Below are 19678 nucleotides of genomic sequence, written 5' to 3'. Positions count from 1 at the left end.
CGTGTCCCCGCTGCTTCTTCTCCGCGTTGGGCTGCGAGTCCGGCAGGCTTCACTTCTTCCTGTCCGGACAGGAAGTTTAAACAGTAGAGCGCCCTCTACTGTTTAAACTTTGCCCGGACAGGAAGTTCAGTGAAGCTGCAGCCCTGGAGCCCGGAGCGGAGAAGAGACAGCGGAGACCAAGGGACTCGCGCCGGAGCAGGTAATGTATGCAGACAGTAGCGGCAGCACCACCACAGATTGTGATCGGTTTCATGCTGAAATCTATCTGTTGGTCGATCTGATGGCAAATCGATCAGTGTATGGCCACCTTAAGATAGATGCTTTAAATAGTAGTAATCCTTAACACACTGTTCCCCATCCCCTTCTTGCATCTCTGATACTGTGGTTGTCCTTGGCAGGTTTTGGTACGCCATATAAATTGTTATGTATAGAGTGCTTGGGGGGCCCATAGCTCCTTAGCTACACCACTGCCCAATGGCATCATCACGTCACCATGCCCTTTGTTGTATTGATAAACTTCTTTTAGTGGACTCTTCAGTCCCTCTGGGGACATAGTTTGTAGTTAAGTAATGAAAAGTCCATTAACCACTTGAGGACCTAGGGCTTTCTACCCCTTAAGGACCGGCCACTTTTTTTCCATTCAGACCACTGCAGCTTTCACGGTTTATTGCTCGCTCATACAACCTACCACCTAAATGAATTTTGGCTCCTTTTCTTGTCACTAATAAAGCTTTCTTTTGGTGCTATTTGATTGCTCCTGCGATTTTTACTTTTTATTATATTCAGCAAAAAAGACATGAATTTTGGCAAAAAAATGATTTTTTTAACTTTCTGTGCTGACAGTTTTCAAATAAAGTAAAATTTCTGTATACATGCAGCGCGAAAAATGTGGACAAACATGTTTTTGATAAAAAAAAACCCATTCAGTGTATATTTATTGGTTTGGGTAAAAGTTATAGCGTTTACAAACTTTGGGCCCTTTAGTGCAAAAAGTGAATTTTCCCATTTTCAAGCATCTCTGACTTTTCTGACCCCCTGTCATGTTTCATGAGGGGCTAGAATTCCAGGATAGTATAAATACCCCCCAAATGACCCCATTTTGGAAAGAAGACATCCCAAAGTATTCAATGAGAGGCATAGTGAGTTCATAGAAGATATTATGACTTTTGACAAAAAATAAAATCTTCTATGAACTCACCATACTCCTAACGGAATACCTTGGGGTGTCTTCTTTCTAAAATGGGGTCATTTGTGGGGTTCCTATACTGCCCTGGCATTTTAGGGGCCCTAAACCGTGAGGAGTAGTCTTGAAACCAAATGTCGCAAAATGACCTGTGAAATCCTAAAGGTACTCATTGGACTTTGGGCCCTTTAGCGCAGTTAGGGTGCAAAAAAGTGCCACACATGTGGTATCGCCATACTCGGGAGAAGTAGTACAATGTGTTTTGGGGTGTATTTTTACACATACCCATGCTGGGTGGGAGAAATACCTCTGTAAATGGACAATTGTGTGTAAAAAAATCAAAAGATTGTCATTTACAGAGGTATTTCTCCCACCCAGCATGGGTATGTGTAAAAATACACCCCAAAACACATTGTACTACTTCTCCCGAGTACGGCGATACCACATGTGTGGCACTTTTTTGCACCCTAACTGCACTAAGGGGCCCAAAGTCCAATGAGTACCTTTAGGATTTCACAGGTCATTTTTGTTTCAAGACTACTCCTCACGGTTTAGGGCCCCTAAAATGCCAGGGCAGTATAGGAACCCCACTAATGACCCCATTTTAGAAAGAAGACACCCCAAGGTATTCCGTTAGGAGTATGGTGAGTTCATAGAAGTTTTTATTTTTTTGTCACAAGTTAGCGGAAATTGATTTTAATAGTTTTTTTTCACAAAGTGTCATTTTCCGCTAACTTGTGACAAAAAATAAAATCTTCTATGAACTCACCATACTCCGTATGGAATACCTTTGGGTGTCTTCTTTCTAGAATGGGGTCATTTGTGGGGTTCCTATACTGCCCTGGCATTTTAGGGGCCCTAAACCGTGAGGAGTAGTCTTGAAACCAAATGTCGCAAAATGACCTGTGAAATCCTAAAGGTACTCATTGGACTTTAGGCCCCTTAGCGTACTTAGGGTGTAAAAAAGTGCCACACATGTGGTACCGCTGTACTCAGGAGAAGTAGTATAATGCGTTTTGGGGTGTATTTTTACACATACCCATGCTAAGTGGGAGAAATATCTCTGTAAATGACAATTGTTTGATTTTTTTACACACAATTGTCCATTTACATAGAAATTTCTCCCACCCAGCATGGGTATGTGTAAAAATACACCCCAAAACACATTATACTACTTTTCCTGAGTACGGCGGTACCACATGTGTGACACTTTTTTGCAGCCTAGGTGCGCTAAGGGGCCCAACGTCCTATTCACAGGTCATTTTGAAGCATTTGTTTTCTAGACTACTCCTCGCGGTTTAGGGCCCCTAAAATGCCAGGGCAGTATAGGAACCCCACAAGTGACCCCATTTTAGAAAGAAGACACCCCAAGGTATTCCGTTAGGTGTATGGCGAGTTCATAGAAGATTTTATTTTTTGTCACAAGTTAGTGAAAAATGACACTTTGTGAAAAAAAACCAATAAAAATTAATTTCCGCTAACTTTTGACAAAAAATAAAATCTTCTATGAACTCGTCATACACCTAACATAATACCTTGGGGTGTCTTTTTTTTCTAAAATGGGGTCACTTGTGGGGTTCCTATACCGCCCTGGCATTTTACAGGCCCAAAACCGTGAGTAGTCTGGAAACCAAATGTCTCAAAATGACTGTTCAGGGGTATAAGCATCTGCAAATTTTGATGACAGGTGGTCTATGAGGGGGCGAATTTTGTGGAACCGGTCATAAGCAGGGTGGCCTTTTAGATGACAGGTTGTATTGGGCCTGATCTGATGGATAGGAGTGCTAGGGGGGTGACAGGAGGTGATTGATGGGTGTCTCAGGGGGTGGTTAGAGGGGAAAATAGATGCAATCCATGCACTGGGGAGGTGATCGGAAGGGGGTCTGAGGGTTTGGCCGAGTGATCAGGAGCCCACACGGGGCAAATTGGGGCCTGATCTGATGGGTAGGTGTGCTAGGGGGTGACAGGAGGTGATTGATGGGTGTCTCAAGGTGTGATTAGAGGGGGGAATAGATGCAAGCAATGCACTGGCGAGGTGATCAGGGCTGGGGTCTGAGGGCATTCTGAGGGTGTGGGCGGGTGATTGAGTGCCCTAGGGGCAGATAGGGGTCTAATCTGATAGGTAGCAGTGACAGGGGGTGATTGATGGGTAATTAGTGGGTGTTTAGGGTAGAGAATAGATGGAAACACTGCGCTTGGGTGGTGATCTGATGTCGGATCTGCGGGCGATCTATTGGTGTGGGTGGGTGATCAGTTTGCCCGCAAGGGGCAGGTTAGGGGCTGATTGATGGGTGGCAGTGACAGCGGGTGATTGATGGGTGGCAGTGACAGGGGGTGATTGATGGGTGGCAGTGACAGGGGGTGATTGATGGGTGATTGATAGGTGATTGACAGGTAATCAGTGGGTTATTACAGGGGAGAATAGATGTAAATATTGCACTGGCAAATTGATAAGGGGGGGTCTGAGGGCAATCTGAGCGTGTAGGCGGGCGATTGGGTGCCCGCAAGGGGCAGATTAGGGTCTGATCTGATAGGTAACAGTGACAGGTGGTGATAGGGAGTGATTGATGGGTGATTGATGGGTAATTAGTGGGTGTTTAGAGGAGAGAATAGATGGAAACACTGCGCTTGGGTGGTGATCTGATGTCGGATCTGCGGGCGATCTATTGGTGTGGGTGGGTGATCAGATTGCCCGCAAGGGGCAGGTTAGGGGCTGATTGATGGGTGGCAGTGACAGGGGGTGACAGGGGGTGATTGATGGGTGATAGGTGATTGGCAGGTGATTGACAGGTGATCAGTGGGTTATTACAGGGAAGGACAGATGTAATTAATGCACTGGCGAATTGATAAGGGGGGGGGGGGTCTGAGGGCAATCTGAGCGTGTGGGCGGGTGATTGGGTGCCCGCAAGGGGCAGATTAGGGTCTGATCTGATAGGTAACAGTGACAGGTGGTGATAGGGGGTGATTGATGGGTGATTGATGGGTAATTAGTGGGTGTTTAGAGAAGATAACAGATGTAAACGATACATTTGGGAGGTAATCTGACGGCGGGTTTGCGGGCGATCTAATGGTGTGGGTGGGTGATCAGATTGCCCGCAAGGGGCAGGTTAGGGGCTGATTGATGGGTGGCAGTGACAGGGGGTGACAGGGGGTGATTGATGGGTGATAGGTGATTGGCAGGTGATTGACAGGTGATCAGTGGGTTATTACAGGGAAGGACAGATGTAATTAATGCACTGGCGAATTGATAAGGGGGGGGGGGGTCTGAGGGCAATCTGAGCGTGTGGGCGGGTGATTGGGTGCCCGCAAGAGGCAGATTAGGGTCTGATCTGATAGGTAACAGTGACAGGTGGTGATAGGGGGTGATTGATGGGTGATTGATGGGTAATTAGTGGGTGTTTAGAGAAGATAACAGATGTAAACGATACATTTGGGAGGTAATCTGACGGCGGGTTTGCGGGCGATCTAATGGTGTGGGTGGGTGATCAGATTGCGCGCAAGGGGCAGGTTAGGGGCTGATTGAAGGGTGGCAGTGACAGGGGGTGACAGGGGGTGATTGATGGGTGATAGGTGATTGGCAGGTGATTGACAGGTGATCAGTGGGTTATTACAGGGAAGAACAGATGTAATTAATGCACTGGTGAATTGATAAGGGGGGGGTCAGAGGGCAATCTGAGCGTGTGGGCGGGTGATTGGGTGCCCGCAAGGGGCAGATTAGGGTCTGATCTGATAGGTAAAAGTGACAGGTGGTGATAGGGGGTGATTGATGGGTGATTGATGGGTAATTAGTGGGTGTTTAGAGGAGAGAATAGATGTAAACAATGGATTTGGGAGGTGATCTGATGTCGGATCTGTGGGCGATCTATTGGTGTGGGGGGGTGATCAGATTGCCCGCAAGGGGCAGGTTAGGGGCTGATTGATGGGTGGCAGTGACAGGGGGTGATTGACGGGTGATTGATGGGTGATTGACGGGTGATTGACAGGTGATTGACAGGTGATCAGGGGGATAGATGCATACAGTAAACAGGGGGTGGTGGTCTGGGGGGGGGTCTGGGGAGAATCTGAGGGGTGGGGGGTGATCAGGAGGGGGCAGGGAGCAGGGGGGGGGGATAAAAAAAAAATAGCGTTGACAGATAGTGACAGGGAGTGATTGATGGGTGATTAGGGGGGTGATTGGGTGCAAACAGGGGTCTGGGGGGTGGGCAGGGGGGGGGGTCTGATGGGTGCTGTGGGCGATCTGGGGCAGGGGGAAGAGAAATCAGTGTGCTTGGGTGCAGACTTGGGTGGCTGCAGCCTGCCCTGGTGGTCCCTCGGACACTGGGACCACCAGGGCAGGAGGCAGCCTGTATAATACACTTTGTAAACATTACAAAGTGTATTATACACTTTGTATGCGGCGATCGCGGGGTTAACATCCCGCCGGCGCTTCCGTATAGCCGGCGGGATGTTGCGGCGAGCGAGCGGTGACAGGCGCCGGCGGAGGATCGCGTCACGGATGACGCGATCGCTCCGCCCATGCCCTTAAACGGACCGCCGCCTCTGTGGGTGAGGTCGTCCTGAAGGGCTCCACTTCCCCGCCGCCCCTGTGTAGTGGGCGGTCGGGAAGTGGTTAAGACAAGACACAGAATATTTATATTGCACTTTTCTCCTGGTGGACTCAAAGCACCAGAGCTGCAGCCACTAGGGAGTGCTAATTAGGCAGTAGCAGTGTTAGGGAGTCTTACCCAAGGTCTCCTTACTGAGAAGGTGCTGGCTTACTGAACAGGAAGAGATGTGATTTGAACTCTGGTCTCCTATGTCAGAGGCAGAGCCCTTTAGAGCCATCAAGCACTCTGTATAACATATTGATTAAAACAACTTTTTTTAACGCTGTATGTTCTGGTACACATTACCACAAGTACTAGGAGCAATTTCTTTCCTCACACAGCTCTGCCTCACTGCTGTAAAATCATCCATCAGTTTTAGATACAAAAGTGTTGGGTTATGCAGGGCTAGACCATGTTCCTGCATAGGGGGGTTGCTATCAACTCCTCAGTGTATAGTTTATTAATCACCTTGCTGAAAGAATCCTATTCAGATGGTGGTAAGGGCCCGTTCTCACTAGGGCGATTAACAGGTGATTATAACTATATGGCAGTAATCTCACTGCTGCAATTGCCGCCGATCGCGGGCGTTCCGTGATTAAACGATAACCGTGAAACGTGTTGCCTCCAGCATTCTGCACCGATTCTTGAGCGATCACGGTACAGTGCTTAAACAAGCACTGATTGCAGTCGTCGGGTATCACAAGACAGTACAGTGATTTTACTGCGCTAATCGCAGTAAAATCACAACGCAAAACGGTTTAGCTACTATAGATGTGAATGGGCCCTTAGGGGTTTAAGGGGTTAAACATTTCAGCAATGTGTGTTTATTGTCTTCTGTGTTTTGACTGATAAAGATCCTGATAATGTCTTTGTAAACAGTGTTTCTCCCTTTCAGGGGAGGACACCACATAGTATCGGAAGCAGATGCAGCCTGGAATGTAATGCTGGATACACACCATGCGTTTCCGCGTTCGATGCGTCCGTCGATACGCATCGATTCGATTATTTCCGACATGTCCGATTCACGTTTTGATGGATCGTTAGGTCAATTTGCCATACTGTACATGGCAATCGACCTTAAAATAATCGAAATGCGCTCGGAAATGCTCGGAAATAATCGTATCGATGGACGCATTCGACGCGGAAACGCATGGTGTGTATCCAGCATAAAGGCCGGATTCCGGTAAACATAACAAGGAGCAGCAGGGTGCTGACATCACACTGTGGGAGCCTTGTTGCATTGTGGGAAATAACAGCTGTTTCCAACTGCCAAAAAAATGCATCATCGCTTTCCACAGACATCACCTGCAAGTAGTAAATATGTCGCCATGCGATAAATTTCAGAATGTAAATCAGGGAGACGAAAGATTTTACAATGGGCAAACATTTACTAAATCATTTATAAATAATTATTGTAAAAATTTAGCACTTTTTTCATTGTTATTTTCTTTTTTTATAAGCAAGAAGTTTTAAATCAGGATGATACCATTTATTGGCTAGCTAAAAATGAATAAAAATAAGCAAGCTTTCGGCCTTGCAGCCTTCGTCGGGCTTCAATACTGTTTGCTTGCAAGCTGGTGGTACAGACAGCTATATACAGTAAATGCAACATCAAAAGGGAAAACAGCTATTTTTTTCAAGCATAAATCATTAATTTTTAAACAACATAAAACATTACAAAACAAACAATCCCAATACCCTCCCCCCCCCCACCCCCCTAAGGTTAAGTGTGTCCAACAGTCTAAGACTAATGCTGGATACACACCATGCGTTTCCGCGTTCGATGCGTCCGTCAATACGCGTCGATTCGATTATTTCCGACATGTCCGATTCAAGCTTCGATGGATCGTTAGGTCGATTTGCCATACTTTACATGGCAATCGACCTAAAAATCATCGAAATTCGTTCGGAAATGCTCGGAAATAATCGAATCGACGCGTATCGACGGACGCATTCGACGCGGAAACGCATGGTGTGTATCCAGCATAAGACTGTCCACTCAGGATACCAAACAGAACATTATGCGAGTCAACATAGTCAATCCAGCATTGCCAGATAAAGCCAAATTTGTCTAGACAGTTACCCTTGAGATAGGTTAACCTATACCATATCATTACTTTATTTAATCTCCTGGACCATGAGGAGGTCGAAGGAAGAGTATCATTACCCCATCTACTAAAAATTTCTTGTCTCCCATAGAAACACATAATTTGGACCAGATTGAATTGATGGGAGGAGAGGGTGAAATCCATATATAAGCCAAGTAAAAAAGTTCTTGGATCCACCACTATCCTCTCACCCATCTCCTCTGTCATAATACGGGCCAGATCAGCCCAATAGTTCACAATAAATGGACAGCTCTAGACCATGTGGAAAATTCCCCTTCTGCAACTTCACATTTGGGACATAAGTCGCACCTATCAGGATAGTATTGATGTATTTGTTGAGGAGTGCAGTAAGCATGGTAGATCAGTTTTAATTGAGCATACCTGTCCGTAGCAGAAATCAATACCCCAATCATACCCTCCAGGACCCCTGACCAATCAAGGTCTGAGATAGGACCGACATCCATTGACCATTTCATGCGAGCACTAATAAGTCTTGAGGTGGTGGAGGGTATCAAAATAAAATAAATTGCAGATAGTGACCTATCAACCTTTTGACGGATTAGCAGGCTCTACAGCATATCCAGTTCCCAAAGCCAGACCCCAGGAAAATGCGCATTCTAGGCATGCTGTAACTGAAGAAATCTAAAGGCTAAGCAACTGAAACCTGGTATTTAACTGAGAAAAGGACAATAATTTCCCCGTAGGAGCTACCTGTACAACTTGTTTAATCCCCTTGCTAACCCATACTTGTGGATCAGGAATATCCAAGAAATGGGTCAGTGGGGGTATAAGGAGACATAGTATATGGTTTAGCACATTTTTTTTGCAGCCTCCCAGGCCTTAATGATGGTTCGCATAGAGGATGTAATTCCAGTACCTCTACCAGCCCCTCTGAACGGGAGGCTGGTAAAAGCCTCATATGAACCCATCATTGCAGCTGCCAACCTAACCTCCGCTTTCCGCTCATCCTGAGCGAACCACCACCTAATGGCAACAAGTAGGGACGCAATCAAATATTTATTAAGATCTGGGAGCGCTAGTCCCCCTTTATTGATCGGAAGACGAAATACCTCCAGGGAAAGCTTTGGGGAACCCCAGCCCATATAAAATCAGATGTTATAGAATCAATTCTACGGAATGTTGTCTGGGGAATCCACACTGGAGACTGGCAAAAAATATCATTGATTTTAGGGAGAAAAATAATTTTCAATAAATTTACCCTTCCCACGATCGACAGAGGTAACTTCTTCCACAGACGACAGCTCTGGGACTATCTATCTGCAAATAGGTTTGCAGATTAAGAGTGATATATGAATCTGGCTTTTGATCTATGTATATACCCAAGTACTTGAAGCTGGATACTCAGCGCAAATCCAGTGAATCATTTTGGTACGAAGTATTATTATCTATCGGGAAAAGAAGGGATTTTATCCCAATTTATTATAATCCCTGAGAAATTATCAAATTGGTCCAAAACCGAAAGGGCCTTCTGGAGAAAGGGACCCGAGTCCTGAAGGAAGAGAAGCATATCATCTGCATAACGTGCAATTTTTTCCTCTAGCCTTCCTTTAAACAGGCCTCGGATCCTCCCCCCCCCCCCTAATTCTAATGGCCACTGGCTCAATCGCAAATGTGAACAAAAGTGAGACAGCGGTCACCCCTGACGGGTGCCACGCTCCAATGAAAAAGACTCTGATATTTCATTATTTGTTCAAATCCGGGCAATTGGGGGTTGATATAATAGCTTCACCCAGGCAATAAACTACTCCCCAACTCCAAACCTTCTCAATACCTCCCAGAGATACTCACTCAACGGAGTCAAACGCCTTTTCGGCGGCCAGAAACGCAACAGCGTTGTCATGAATGGTCTGCAAATTCGTAAATAGCCACCTAATGTTGATGTCCGTACCTCTGTTTGGAAGGAAACCGGTCTGGTCTTGGTGGACAAGTGATTCTATAACCAAATTCAGTCTTTCAGATAATATTTTGGCTAAAATTTTGGTGTCCACATTCAATAAGGATATGGGACGGTAAGATGCACAGGATCTGAGATCCTTATCTTTTTTCCGGTATCACGACAATAAGTGCCTCCCTCATAGACTCTGGAATTATTTGGTTATTTAGCATATAATTGTATAGATCGGCCAGCTTAGAACTGACTACATCCTTATGTACAGTATTTTGTAGTGTTCCACCGGGATGCCATGCGGCCCTGGAGTCTTACCATTCTGCATAGTCATTATAGCACTCTTAACCTCTTCTGAAGTTACCTCAGCATCCAGAGCTGTCATCTGTTCCTCTGTCAGCCGTGGAAAGGGGACCCCATCAAAATATACCCCAAGCTGAACTGAATCATATGTCACTCTAAAAGGAGTAAAGGAGCTGGTAGAATTCTGCAAAAACACGATTGATGACCTTGGGGTCACTAGATTCATTCCTGGCATGGTCCCGTATACAGGGAATGCTAATTAGTCTGCTGCTCCCTGGCTAAACATGCAAGAAGCCTACCACACTGTTGTTATTTTTATTTGCATTGTTATTTTCACTGTAATTTGAACTGTTTCATACACAGGATATCTCATTTATTGATATTTTGGTATTTCATATATGCATTTGTCACACCGAGACTAATTACTAGCGAGCCTGCTGTTTATATGTGTTTTAACAGTGTGATATTTTATTGAGTATTACAATAAATGTGAATTTATTTCATCCTGGGCTTTGAGCTTTGTGCAATGATCCTATCTAGGGAGTGACAGCTAAGGCAATTAACTTCCTCTTTTTTGCTTTTAACCCATAATTGTCTTCCATCTTAAATATTCCAGAAACCAGAAAAAACAGAATATGCTTAGATTTTTACCTGGGTTTTAAAAATACTCTTCAATTTTTTAAGAAAAAATTGTATGAAATAGTTTTCCTTTGCTAACTGCTGCCACATCCTCACTTAACCCTTTTTAATCCTATGTCATACTCAGGGCAGGATTCTAGACTTTTTGCTGCCTGAAGCAAACATTGTGAGGATGCATCCCCCTAAACCATACTCTTCCCCAAGAACAAGCAAAAACCATGTGATTTCAGTGTTTGTGTTATAAAGTGGTTATAAAGTAAACGAAAATACCATACCTTGCATGCTTCTTAAAATAATTACCCCACAAATTACATGTGGCAATCACCCCACAAAAGAAATGCGGCAATCACCCCAAAAATTAAATGCAGCAGTCACCCCACATATGAAATGCGGCAATCACCCAACAAAAGAAATGCAATAATCACCACACACATGAAATTCGGCAATCACCCCACAAGTTAAATGCAGCAATCATCTCCATGCATTACGGAACTCACCCCAAAAATGAAATGCAGCTATTACCCCACACGGAAAAATGCAACGATACCCCACATTGAGTCAAAGTGCAGTCAGTCCTGTGACGTTTCCCCCTTCCAAGAGTAGACATAATTAGGTAGCATTTTCCCTCACAAGTACATATAATAAGGTAGCGTTTCCCCAAAAACGTACACAATTAGGCAGCGTTGCCCCCCAAAGTTTACACAATTAGGCACTGTTACTCCACAAAAGTACATGTAATTAGGCACTGTTACTCTGCAAAAATACACATAATTAGGCACTGTTGCTCCCCAAAAGTACACAGAATTAGACAGTGTTACTTCCCAAAAGTACTTGTAATTAGGCAGTGTTTTCCCTGAAAAATACACACAATTAGACAGGGTTTTATGCAGATAAGAAAAATCCACTCCGGGCTCGACCCTTGAGGCAGGAAATATATCTCCAATACTTTAATATTGTAGGAAATGGGTTTTCCCACACATACACCAAATTAGGCAGCGTTCCCCTCCACAAATACACATATTCAGGCGGTATCCGCCCCCCACACACAAATACACATAATGAATCATTGTCCCCCCTCCCCTACAAATACACAAAATTAGGCAGTGTTCCCCCCCTCCCCCCCAATAAAATACACATAATTAGCTGTTTTTTCCTCTGCACAAGTACAAATAAATAGGCTGTGTGTCCCGTATCCACCCCCCCCCCTGCCCCTCCCCCCGCCAAAAAATTAGGTATGGTTTCCTTCAAACAATACACATAATTACTGTAGGTAGTGTTTTCCCTCACACACACACATGAATACGCTTGATTAGGTAGCATTCCCACCACAATTACACATAATAAGGCAGTGTTTCCCCCCAAAATACACATAATTAGGTGGTGTTTCCCCCTCATACATACTAATACACTTAATTGGTCAGCATTAATCTCCAAAAAACTACACACTAGACAGCATCCCTAATCCCCCCCAAAAAAACACTTTTCCTCCCAAAAAACGCAGCATTTCCCTCCATTAGGATGCTGTTAGCTACTTCCCTTAACTCTCCTCCCCCTCAACTGCCTCGTCCTCCTGTTAGTGCTGGTGGTGGTGGGTGAATACCTTCCCATCCCTAGTTGGCCGCATCCTCACCAGACTATGCCAATCCTTTTACTGCTGATGCTACTGCTCTCGGGTGTGTGTGGGGGGAAGGGGTGATCTGGTGCTGCATACAGCGTAGTATGGATACAGAGGCGCCAAAAGGATAAAATAATCTAAACAGTTTAAAACATGAGGAGGCAGTGGTGGACTTACCTCCTCCAACCAGACCCAAAAATTGCCAATGTATTTGTCAAATAGTTTATTTGCATGCTCCGGGGACAATGCAACGCGTTTCGCAGGTTTGATCCTGCTTCATCAGGCAATAACAATGGAGCAATAGCATATGTGATCAGTAGAAGAGCCAGGCACCTCTGGAGTGAAACACGTTGCATTGTCCCCCAGCATATGTAAATAAACTTGTTGTATTTGACAAATACATTGGCAATTTTGTGTCTGCTTGGAGGAGGTAAGTCCGCCACTGTCTCCTCATGTTTTAAACTTTTTAGATTCTTTTATCCTTTTGGCATCTCTGTATCCATACTACGCTACATTAAGTCAATCCCTGGTGGAGGAGTGTTACCCCGTTTTTTCCTCATCTACGGAGAGTGAGTCAGGTCTAATTTCCCCACCTGCCTATAAAGTGGTTGCCTTGCAGGTAACCCTGCTTTGTATATAGCTTATTAGTATAGCTTATTACTCTATCATACTTAATTTCGACTACCAGTACATACTACACTATATTTGGCTCCTGGTGTCCCTACTCTGTGTGATGCTGCATACAGCAGCACATTGCCATCCTCTCTGTATACTCAAGTTCTTTTGACAAAGGACACAAAGTCCAAAATATTGTGCTGGCCTGATTGCTGTATCACTGCATGATAAATAAAAATTAATTGTTGGGGACCTTTCCCACTTCGAAAGTTGAGACCAAACCGGATATGTTCTATAATGTGCTATGTTTTAGAGGTTTGATGGATCTCCAACCATTGTTTGGACTCTCCGTGTGAACTACACTGCACCTGAGGCTCGCAGATTACCTTTGTGCATTGTTGTCAGTGAATCGATAGGTCCTCAGTCACTAGATAGCCAAAGCTGCTGTAGGCATTGCACCTGTTGCACCTGCCCCCCCCCCCCCCCCCCCCACACACACACACACACACTATGATGTGCACCATGCTAGTCTTGTACCACATGACCCACATGACATTAATCCAATTACTGCTCCCACTGCCAAAGGGAAAAAGGAGACTGTAAGGAGGAAACAGTGAGGCTCCGAACACGATTATGTAGCTACAAAGCTATGGGCTCCAGTGCAAATTTTAGACTGACACCCTTCTGCCCAGCACTGTATGTGTTATAATCACATAATACAGACCACCAAATCCAGCTTCCTGGGGACAGCCATTGTGATGGTGGTCCCTAACCATGCAATCTTGATTACCAAAGCAACTTGTGAAGAACATTCTCAGCCTGTTGGCCCTTATACTCTATTTAAAAATTGTAACATTGTACAATCAAGATTGCTTTGTTAGTAGCAAGCTTGAGAGAGTTGAAAGCAGGAGAAGATTCATAGCACAGAATTATGCAAACTTTTTATGCAAATGTATGCAGCTTTAACATGAACCAATCAAATCCTGCTGAGGTAAAATTAAATTGGTCCATTTTCAAGACGCATACATTTGCATACAAAATTTGCATAATCCTGCATCAACTTGAAACTATTTGCATATCATTGCCCTTCCTCGTAGCAGTATTTTTAAAGGAGAACTGTAGTGCATGGAGGCTGCCATATTTATTTCCTTTTAAGCAATACTAGTTGCCTGGCTATCCTGCTGATTCTCTGCCTCTAATACTTTTAGCCATGGACCCTAAACAAGCATGCAGCAGATCAGGTGTTTCTGACATTTTTGTCAGATCTAACAAGATTAGCTGCATGCTTGTTTCTGGTGTGATTCACACTTCTGCAGACAGAAAACTCAGCAGGGCTGCCAGGCAACTGGTATTGCTTAAAAGGAAATCAATATGGCAGCCTCCATATACCTCACACTACTTGTTCTCCATTCCTCTCCTCCACAACACAGGGGCGGTTTTAGGTAAAAAGCCTAACCCTACTCTCACACAGAACCCCCCCCCCCCCCCAGGTAGTGCCTAACCCTAAGACCCCCCCTGCTGTCTACCCCCAGTGAACCTATAAACCTCCCCCACCTCACCCCCAAACCTTAATTCACCCTCTGCTACAAAGCTGCGATATGCAGCTATGGTGGTAAATTTTGGCTATTGTAAAAGCCATGCTTTGCGGCAAATAAGGTAAATTTCGGCACCAGGAGGCGCCCAGTAGCTGGCACTGTCATGAGCCCAAATTTCCTTGTTTTGCTGCAAATCCTGGCTTTTACAATAGGTGCCTATGGCAGCGACTTTTTTTCCGTAAAGCCTTTTTTCCTGTTCCAATGACATACACCTTGAGTTGCCTACTAACCCGCATTAAAGGAGAGGGAAAGTGGCAAATGATGAAAGAAACTCGAAGGGTACCGCATACAGTAGCAAGAAAAAGTATGTGAACCCTTTGGAATTGTATGGATTTCTGCACAAATTGGTCATAAAATGGGATCTGATCCTCATCTAACTCACAACTATAGACAATCACACTCTGCTTAAACTAATACCACACAAATAATTAAATGTTTCCATTCCATATAAACATTCACAGTACAGGTGGAAAAAGTATGTGAACCCTTGGATTTAATAATTGGTTCAACCTCCTTTGGCAGCAATAACTTCAACCAAACGTTCCATGAAGTTGCAGATCAGGTGTGCACAACAGTCAGGAGTAATTCTTGACCATTCCTCTTTACAGAACCGTTTCAGTTCAGCAATATTTTTGGGATGTCTGGTGTAAATCGCTTTCTTGAGGTCATGCCACAGTATCTCAATCGGGTTGAGGTCAGGACTCTGACTGGGCCACTCCAGAAGGTGTATTTTCTTCTGTTTAAAAGAGTTGTCAGGCCAAATGTAATAAAATAAACGCTACTTACCGGGGGCTTCCTCCAGCCCCAAGCTCCCAGGACCTCCCTTGCCGCAGTAGTTCTGCACCTGCGCAGACTGCTACGGCCCACATGGCGCTGATTGACAGCGCCGATCGCGCAGGCGCAGTACAGAGCGACCTCCAAGTGGCTCTGACGTCATCGCCAGGGACCGGGTCGGAGCTCTGGCAAACGGCTGTGGGCAGAGTTGCGGCAAGGGAGGTTCTGGGAGCTTGGGGCTGGAGGAAGCCCCCGGTAAGTAGCGTTTATTTTATTACATTTGGCCTGACAACTGCTTTAAGCCATTCGGTTGTTTATTCACTTCTATGCTTTGGGTTGTTGTCCTTTTGCAACACCCATCTTCTGCTGAGCTTCAGCTGGTGGACTCATGACCTTAAGTTCTCCAGCAAAATGTCTTGATAAACTTGGGAACCAAAAAACAAACAGGGCTGGCACCGCTCAAGTGTATTAAAGCTCTTTGGCTAGATGGCTAATGCAGTTTGAAAAGGGGCTTGTCCCGAAACATCGGTCTGTCCTGCTGCCATTTCACTTTAAATAGAGAACTTTAACTTCCCTGGCGGTAACCTCGACCTGAGCTCGGGGTAGGAAAAATGAGCTGCGAGCGGTAAGCCCGAGCTCAGGTCGGGGTAGGGAATTACATGCTTTTTCTTGCTGTTTATGAGTCCTGCACGCGGACTCTAGCATCTCTCCCTGGCTCTCCCCGGCCTGTCTGTATGTTTCGCCGGCCGCCGGGATCCCCATAGCCCCGATCTTGTTCCGGGGACCCGGCGGGCAATCAATGCGGCGGTTGCGGCGTGCTATCACCAGGGGCGGGCCAAATTTTAAAAGTGGACCTGAAGATCCGCACAGGGCAGCAGGAGAAGGAATGCATAGAAAAAAAGTGGTTTTGTTTTTATATATATATATATATATAATGTGTACATATAATATGTGTATACTTATATACATATGTGTATACAGATACATATATATATATATATATATATATATATATATATATATATACACGTTTAATTCCTCCTCATTTGCCTCTAATCACAAGTTGTAATTTGATCTCTCCCCTGTGTCACCTGACTGCCATGGCAGAGATGGCAGATATGCTCATTTGAAAGCACATGATGACAATATAGCCAATTACAGTTACTGGGTTTTGACTACTCTCTGCCTGCCGCCTGCACCGACCTCTGCCTGGATTTTGACTACTCTCTGCCTGCCACCTGCACCAACCTCTGCCTGGATTTTGACTACTCTCTCCCTGCCGCCTGTACCGACCTCTGCTTGGATTTTGACTACTCTGCCTGCCGCCTGCACTGACCTCTGCCTGGATTTTGACTACTCTCTCCCTGCCGCCTGTACCGACCTCTGCTTGGATTTTGACTACTCTGCCTGCCACCTGCACTGACCTCTGCCTGGATTTTGACTACTCTGCCTGCCGCCTGCACTGACCTCTGCCTGGATTTTGACTACTCTCTCCCTGCCGCCTGTACCGACCTCTGCTTGGATTTTGACTACTCTGCCTGCCACCTGCACTGACCTCTGCCTGGATTTTGACTACTCTGCCTGCCGCCTGCACTGACCTCTGCCTGGATTTTGACTACTCTCAGCCTGCCTTATTTATACAGTTTCACATTTTTTTAAGTTCATTCATAAATTTAATTAATTCAACAAATTTGTGTTCTAGTTTTTTATTTATATGCAGAATGTCTACCAGGCTTTTATTCTGGCATATTTTGGTGAGTTATGACTTAAGAATTGGAGACCTAAAATTTTTGAAAAAAATGTACTGCTTTTGACTCATAATTCCAGACAGAAATGCATGTCAAGGAGGTTAACACATTTGAGCGGTGCCGGACCCATTTGTTTTTTGGCACCTGTGCTCCCTAGGAGGCATTGGGGTTGAGGTCTGGGCACATTCTGACTGGTGGTGCTTTTCGGTGCTGTCCTCCATCTGTATCTTTGATAAACTTGGGAATTCATTTTTACTTCGATGATAGCAATCCGTCCAGGCCCTGACTCAGCAAAGCAGCCCCAAACTATGATGCACCCACCACCATACTTCACAGTTGGGATGAGGTTTTGATGTTGGTGTGCTGTGCCTTTTTTTCTCTACACATAGTGTTGTGTGTTTCTTCCAAACAACTCAACTTTGGTTTCATCTGTCCACAGATTATTTTGCCAGTATTGCTGTGGAACATCCAGGCGCTCTTTTGCAAACTTTAAATGTGCAGCAATGGTTTTTATTTTAATGGCGGGGAAGGGGCGGGGGGGGGGAGGGGACAGCAGTGGCTTCCTCTGTGGTTTCCTCCCATGAACTCCACTCTTGTTTAGTGTTTTACATATCGTAGATTCACTAACATTGATGTTAACATATGCCAGAGACTTTTGTAAGTCTTTAGCTGACACCTCATTGAGCATTCTGCGCTGTGCTCTTGCAATCTTTACAGGACGTTCACTCCTGGGGAGAGTAGCAGCAGTTCCTTAATAAAAGGAACTTTTAGCTTATGAGATGGATTCAATAGGATTCCCTATTGAGTGTTACATACCGCTTTGTCTTCTCAAAGCTCAAATATTTATCCATTTTCCCATTGTCCATTAAAGTGGTCTGAGACTCTGATACAAAAAAATGTGTTTCCTACATTTTATTACCCATAAAGTTACCATATTTGCTTTTTTGCACAAGTAATATTGTCCATTTAAAAATGGCAAGTTCCCAAAGCACAGGTTATCTGCTCTGAAAGCTGCCATTGCAGCTTTATTCATAGCTGTGTATAATGTATAATTATACATTAAAATCTTCTAGTGAGCTCTTCTGAACTGTGTGCATGATTGATGCAGAGAGAGCTTATTTTCTTATTTTCAGAACAACTAAGCATGTAACAACTGAGGAATGTAAACAAAAGATAATGTTATCACCTCTTGGGATGCAGATCACAAGCTGAAGGAGCTTTCCACTGCAGGATAAAGTGATGTGTTTAACTGTTTCAATGCTGTTCTGCTACATTTTTTTGTGCCAGTAGGTTTAAGGCTGAAAATAATCTTTTAGAGCAAAGAAGAAATGCTGAGTTTCATACTACTTTAAATTATCTTCCCGTGGCATCAACTTTTCTCTTCTTGGACATTTAGGATTGATTGTTGATATTTCTATTCTTTTCTTGCTGAAAATCCAGCTGTGAAATTCTGAAGTAGAAACACTGCCCTCTAGTGGCGGTATATCACTTTGCGGCCACAAAACCGAAATGCATTGTCAGAGATGTAATTTATGGGCAATTTGCACTTTTAATTAGCATAGACCTATTTTGAGACAACTATGCGGGTTTGAAACTCTTGTGGGCCACATAAAATGGCGAGGTAGAAAAGATTTGTTTGACACCTGTGCTCTAGGTCAAACATTCTACTCAGAGGAGCTTAGAGCCTATAGCATCTGAAGGATGTGTCAAATATTTGAATGGAATGATTAATTTAATTATATTTATAATAATGTCAAAACACCAGAATCCCCTCAACATACTAGTGTTTTGGACCTAAATGAAGTAGCAGGCAAATATACTTGTCCACAATACATACATTTTGTGGGAAAGCGGTGCTGTCATTGAAACCTATTTGAGGGTTTCTCACTGAGGGCTCTTCATGTGGGCCTAGTTTAGGGGTAGATTATGGCTGTGTATGCTATGTGGTTAGTCTTAGATGGGTTATAGTTGTGCAGAGTGACTGAAACCAATCCACTGCACTCTAGCTGTTAACATCCTACTCTGCTTTATTCTGTAGGCAGGGTAGGTGAGGCCACATCTTCATCTCCAAATGGATGTTTGTAACCCCACCCCTATTTCCCAGCTACCACAACTATAAATTCCATCTCTTTTTATTTCCAATTGCCTTGGTTGTCTTACATTATCACTAGATGATCCATGCACGTAGATGTTCTGTGTTAAAGCCTTAGTGCAGCAGTCCATATTTTGTGAGCGCTGATAATAGTTTACGTTTATTAGCAATGCACACAGATTCAAGAACTGCCTGCACTTTTTTGAATAAATATATTGACAAGCCCTGGATGACTCTATCCAGTAGCTCTGTGTTTCCAGTAGAGTAGATGTTGCTACCCCAGCATTGAGCCAATCACCTAACCCAGGCCACCTCCCCTCTCTGCTGTTGTGTGGTATGCATAGTATGTTCAATGCTGCAAGTTCAGTTTAGCAGCTCTGCCCTGTTCAGTGTTTAAGAAAGCATTCAACCCAGGGACATAGCATAAATAGGATGGGCCAGCCAGCAAAATTCATCTTTAGATGCATCCATGGAAGAATGGTAACCAAACAGAATACAATGGATTAAAATGTAA

This window comes from Hyperolius riggenbachi, chromosome 9, assembly GCF_040937935.1.
Source record: "Hyperolius riggenbachi isolate aHypRig1 chromosome 9, aHypRig1.pri, whole genome shotgun sequence".
Classification (NCBI taxonomy): Eukaryota; Metazoa; Chordata; class Amphibia; order Anura; family Hyperoliidae; genus Hyperolius; species Hyperolius riggenbachi.
The sequence above is the reverse complement of the archived record's forward strand: the minus strand, read 5'-3'. Positions refer to the sequence as shown.